The sequence below is a fragment of the Propithecus coquereli genome, unplaced genomic scaffold (genome assembly GCF_000956105.1).
Source record: "Propithecus coquereli isolate 6110/MARCELLA unplaced genomic scaffold, Pcoq_1.0 Scaffold110, whole genome shotgun sequence".
Taxonomy (NCBI): Eukaryota; Metazoa; Chordata; class Mammalia; order Primates; family Indriidae; genus Propithecus; species Propithecus coquereli.
Window position 1 is genome coordinate 832,726 of NW_012134970.1, and position 6,824 is coordinate 839,549.

The following is a 6,824-nucleotide window of genomic DNA, read 5'->3' on the forward strand; positions in this document are numbered from 1 at the left end:
CATGAGATTGAAGATAATGCAAATGAGATTGTGATTTATTAAAAACAAAGTATAAAATTCCAATCAGGGGCCAAAACGCAAAGGAACTTGGCTTCACCAAACAGTTAGTTAATGAATGCATAAAATACAAGCTTTAGTTATAAAACATGTTATGTAAGTTTTGTATTATATTATTTTCCCCCTTCCAACTACTTTTTTGATTAATCAATTAACTATCAGCAACTAATGTGTCAGCAAAGAGTGTTCATTGTGTTAGATTACGGCTTAAAAAGATCTATCTTAATGGTGTCTTAATATTCCTAATATGTGTTATAAAAAGCTGGTATTTGAATCCAGACAGCCTGGGTCCAGGAGCCAAGTTCTTATCCAGGCACATTATTCTGCCTCCCTCCACAGTTCAGCTGCCTTATAGATTAAAAAGATTTTTGTTTGGTAGGTTGGGTATTTAACCACCTTATGAAACATTATTTCTGTGGGAAAATGTACTCTAAACTTATCTTTCATATCATACACATTTTTAGAATACAACCTATTTATAAATTGATAACTACCCACAGATTAATATACTTTTATCAATAAACATGGAATTTCTGAGCTTATGCTCAAGGCTTTACCAATGATAAAGTAATAATTTCATTAGAAATATGTTTTAATGAGGAAATATTTAATAACTACCTGAGTTAAAACTCATCAAGATGCTTAGACTCAGCCATTTACAGACAATGTGAATGTTTTTCTTCTGATTTGATTATTTTGGGAGAGAAAGAACAGATAAGTACAGTCGTCCCTCAGTATCCATAGGGGATTGGTTCCAGGACACCCTGTGGATACCAAAATCACAATGCTCAAGTCCTTTATATAAAATGGCATAGCATTCGCATATGATCTATGCACTTTAGATCATATCTAGATTATTCATAATACCTAATACAATGTGAATGTTAGTTTTTATACTGCATTTTTAGGAAATAATAAGAACGAAGTCTGTACATGTTCAGTACAGATGCAACCACCTATTTTTTCCCAAATATTTTTGATCCCCAGTTGGTTGAATTCACAGATGCAGAACCCACAGATATGGAGGGCCAATCGTACATGAAAGCACACTTAGAGAATTTTTGAAAATCCTTTCTAATCAAAAAAGGGTTAAAAAGTTAGGCTTTTAAGCAATCAATAAAAGAGAAAATGGAGGAAAACTATACATTAGCTCATTTTAGGAAGACTTAGAACAACGCTTTTATTAGCGCACTTACTTGAAGTATGTAACAAATTACTTCACTTCCATAATTGCCTATTTCCTATTATCTTTCTTCAAAATCTACATGATCATCTGTTAAGACTCTTGGTTACAAATAACATGAGACTGACCTAACCCAAAAAGGAAATTTATCGGCTCATGTAACTTGGAAGTTCAAAGCATGGATTGTAGGCATGGCTCTGTCTAAGAACTCAAAATGATGTTATTATAATTCTGCCTCTCTCCATCTTTCAGTTCTCCTTTCCCCCCGTTGGCTTAGGCCATCTTCAAAAGGTGGCATAGTTAGCCACCAGCAGCCCCAGGAGATAGAGCATAAGATTATCTCAAGAGCTCCAACAAAAAGCCCCAAATGACATGCCCAGATGTTAAGATTGGCCCATCTAAGTCATGTAGCCATCTCTACTCCAATAATTCAGCATACGAGCATGGAATACTTTATTTCAGACCCTACTTGAACCACGTGGAGCAAAATAAAGGTGATATTACCAAAATAAGGAGAAAAAAATTCTGGACCAGCAAAAATTGTAGATGTCCACTATTAAACTTCTTTTTCCCCCTATTATTTCTTTTTACCCCTTCCCTAACTTTCCTGTCTGGGAAAGGATTTGAACCAAATCCTCTTTGAACTTTTCAAGTGGCTCACTGTTAACTTGGATATTAATAAACAAAATAGTAAGTTCTCTATTGTTACAGATTGAACTATGGCCCCTCAAAATAAATATGTTGAAGTTCTTACTCCCAGTACCTCAAAATGTGATGATTTGGAGATAGGGTCTTTACAGAGGTAATTGAGTCGTTAGAGTGGACTCTAACCCAATATGACTGGTGTCCATATAAAAAAAAAGGAAATTTGGAGACACATACATACAGGAAGACTGTTATATATGCAGTCATGCATCGATTAACGACTAGAATACATTCTGAGAAATGCGTCATTAGGCAATTTTGTTGTCGTGCAAACATCATACAGTGCACTTACACAAACCTAGATGGTCTAGCTTACTACACACCTCAGCTATGTGGTATAGCACATGGTTCCTAGGCTACAAACCTGTACAGCATGTTACTGTACTGAATATTGTGGGCAATTGTAACACAATGGTAAGTATTTGTGCATCTAAACTTATCAAAACATAGAAAAGGCACAGTAAAAATATGGTATTAAAATATAATCTTATGGAACCACCATCGTATACATGGTCCATCATTGACTCAAACACAATTATGTGGCACATGGCTGTACATGAAGAGGGCCATCTACAAGACAAAGAGAAAGGCCTGGAACAGATGCTTCCCTCACAGCCCTCAGAAGGAACCTAACCCTCACCCTTGCCAACACTTTGATTTCAGACATCTAACCTCCAGAACTGTGAGACAATAAATTCCTGTTGTTTAAGCCACCAGTTTGTAGCACTGTGTTACAACAGCCCTAGCACACTAACACACCAAAAACTTAGGAAGTATAGCTCAATATGATAAATTTGTGGTAACATGACTAAAATTAATAAACAGCTTTCTGACTGAACTTATTATTCTTAAGATTTGCTCGTAAAAACTTCTTAGATCACAAAATCAATTATCAATTATTATAAATACTAGTATAACTTTAAGACTTTGAAAAATCTATACATTTATTTACTCATGTGATTTCCCCTTTCTGGAATGCTCTCCCTGTTCTTCCACTTAGTAAAATTCTATTGTCCTTCCAGTAGAGCAAGTTCGTACTGCCAATCTCTAAGGAATGCTAAAGCATCACTGAGGCACTAAAATATCTCTGGTAGAATACCATGGTTGGGAGAAATATTTTGATAAACAGCTTTGAGTAAGCATCATATTCTTACAAGAAAAGAAATTTGCTAAACCCCAATGGAACGTGGATCCAAGAAATTGCTGAATTTTTGCATTACTGCATGGGACTTGCAAGTTTGAGCTGAAATAGAGCACTTCTGGACAATAGCGAGAAGGTTTAGCCCAGTCACCAGCAGGCATCTTTCATCACTTTGCCCTCTTAAATATTTAAATATCATGAGTATTAGGGAGCACTATATTATTAGGCTACCTGAAGAATCCACATATCTCAGATACAGCTAACATCTCACTTCCTTAGTGATTTCTCTCTCATTCGCTGCATCATGCATTGCAAGTTAATCATATGCTACCTTGCAGTGTTATTAATCTTCCTCTCCACGTGTCCTGTCTTTCTAACTAGATTATGAGTTCTTTGTGCTCAGGGGCCAGTTTTTAGTCTTCCTTGTAACTTTTATGGTGCTTTGTAGTGATGATGATTATAAGGAGAAAAAGCAGGATGGATTAAATACAGCCATAGTATAGTATTCAATATGATTAGACATTTAGGATATGAATTAGACATGGTCCTTCATCTTGAGTACCAGAGTATGTGGACATACTCTGGGGTATGCAGCACATGGAAAGTGTACAAATAAACTTTAAATTCCAGAAGGAAGGAAATTTATCTTTTTTTGTTGTATCGCTCTCAGCATCTAGAGCAGGACTGTGTATATTTTATGTTTAGTACTAAAGTGCTTTGATAAATGAATGGTAGTCACACAATACACCTTTACTCCAAGGTACCTATGAATGCTTAATCAGTGGTTCTCTAAAATTTGGATATCACAGACTAGTGAAATTTCACGACCATTTTGGGGCCCAACACAAGATCGTTAACTTCATTGGCAAGCAAGAAGTTTATGAAATATGACTACCATAATCTTTGTAATAAAAAACATTTAAAGTAATACAAAGTAATATAAAGGATATATATCTCAGAATAAAGGACAATCCTTTAAACTTAATACATACAATATCATTAAAAAAAAAACTCACTACAGAAGCTGATGGGATGTCTTCAAATGGTAACAGTACTCTATTTCCAACATTAAGCAAGGGTTAAAGAAATATAAACATTATGTAAAATCTCTAAAATGGAATGGAAGTAAGCAGGGTCTAAAACTTCAGGACTATTGGGCTATATAGCACTAGAAACAAGCAGTAACTTCAGGAATTTGAATGGTGCAAATAGATGAGAATTGAGTTCCCTACTTATTTCTGAGGGTGGTAGCCAGACTCACTCTATGAAACACAGGACCTCGGGACTATATCCAGAAGTTATAAGAGCCAGAGCCACAAATTTAGGGACCAGGCCAAATCCTGCTCAGGGATAGAGTTTTTATTATTCCTGATGAAAGAGAGCCTTGATTTACCAATGTAAAACCAAGTTCTAAACTAGTAAACCTAAGGTGGGGAGAGGTGGTATCAATGCCAAAACTGTTAAAGAAGGATTAACTCAGAAAAGGGGAGTAAATAAGATTCCCACTGAAGATGAACCCATAATAACGAAAGAAAACATGTAACACAAACTGTTACTGTGAAAGAACCACTAGATGCAAAAGATGGAAAAATTCACTCCCAAAGAAACTAAAATAATAGCACAATCAGAACAGTGCTTGAAAATAAGCATTTGGTATCTTCAAAGTGATAATGGAAGGAATAGCACCAATAAAAGAAAAAAAAGACTATGAAACAAAAAATAGAAAGAATTTAAACACAAATAGATGAATATTTTAAAAATAACCAATTAGAAATCCTAGAAATAAAAAAAAACATAGCCACTAAATTTTCTTTCCTTTTTCTTTCTTTCTTTCTTTCTTTTTCTTCTTTTTTTCTGTTTTTTAGAGATGGAGTTTTTTCTGTCACGCAGACTGTGATGCAGTGGTATGATCTCAGCTCACAGCAGCCTTGAACTCCCAGGCTCAAGCAATCCTCCCACCTCAGCCTCCAGAGTAACTGACGCTATGGACACGTGCTACCATGCACAGCTAATCTTTGTTTATTTTTTGTATGTTGCTCAGGCTGGTCTCGAACTCTCAGTCTCAAGTGATCCTCCCGCCTCAGCCTCCCCAAATGCTGGGATTACAGGTGTGAGCCACCACGCCCAGCTTAAATTTTCTTTTAAATGGAAAAATATTTGAGACTCAACCTAGAACACAACACAGGTAAAAAAAAAAAAAAAAAAAATTGGACAGAAAATATAGGAGAAATTAAGAGACATGGGTGGATAAATTGAGAATTCCCTTCATATATTAATAGAAGCTCTAGAAATACAGATTAGAGAAAGTGAGAATTTTCCAGAATTTAAATAAATAAAAAGTATAAATCCTAATATTGCATTTTTAAATGGCTGCAATAAAATTTCTTCTCCTATAACTCTATTTAAACCCATTAAGAAGTGGGGTCTATGGTCCCTCTTCTTGAAACTAGGTGGGCCTTTGTGATATTCTTGACTGGAAAGAAGAGTACAGTAGAAGTGGTACTAATGTGACTTCTGAGGCCAGGTCATAAAAGACAATCATTTACAACCTTATTCTCTCTTGAGATGTTTGCCCCTGGAACACAGACATCTTGCAGTGAGCTGGCCATGGAGAGGCCAATATGAAGGAGAACCCAGATCCACGGACTTCAGCCCTGAGTTCCCAGCTGACAGCCAGCACCAACTGGCCAGCCACATGGGTGAACCATTTTGGACACAGTTCCTTCATCACTCACTTAAGCTACCCCAGCTGATACCATACGGAGTGGAGACAAACCCTCCCCACCAAGCCCTGCCTAAACTACAGGTTTGTGAGCAAAATGATTGTGGTTGTTTCCAGCCAGTAAGTGTTGGGTGGTTTGTTATATAGCAACGGATAACCAGAATACATACAAACACAAAGAGTTTATTACCAGTAGACCTGCATTGAAAAAATTATTAAAGGACACATTGTGAAAGAAAAAAAATCAATCAAGAAGAAAGAAGTGAATGCAAGAAGCAACAGTAAGCGGAGAAGTTGGTATAGTTCTTTAGTAAATCTAACTACTGACTAAAAATTCCAGTGCCATCTGTTTATAGTGAGAAACAAAAAGATGAAACTACAAGGAAGACAATGTAGACATTTAACAAGTAAAGTGCTATGGTTCTTATTTTATTAAATATTTTAATTGTTTCTAGAAAATACAAAGTTAAGTATATAGGAGCATATGTGAATCAATAGGAGCTCTTATTCATTGCTGGTAGGAATGTAACTCAATTCAACTAATTGGAAAACAATTGGCATTATTTTATAAAACTATAGACCACTTTAGAAAACAATTTAGTATAATCTTACAGAGTTAAACATGTCTATCTTACAACACAGGACTTCTACTCCTGAGTATATTCCAGGTAAAGTCTTCTATAGTATATTCCAGGTAAAGTCTTCTATCTATGCTTCAGGAGATATGCGTTACAATGTTCACAGCAGCAGTGTCCATAAAAGCGGAATCCAGGAAACAACTCAGATGTTCATAGATAAATAAATTATAGTTTACTCTCATAACAATGAAAATGAAACTTGGCTCCTTACACAACATAGATTAATATTAATAACATAATGTTTACTTTAAAAAATAAGTCCTTTTTAATACCCTCTTTATAACTATATTCCCCTTTTTATGATTCCCTTTCTATAAAGCTCTCTTTCTATAAAAGTCCAAGAATATGAAAAACTAAAATATGTAATGTTTAATTAAT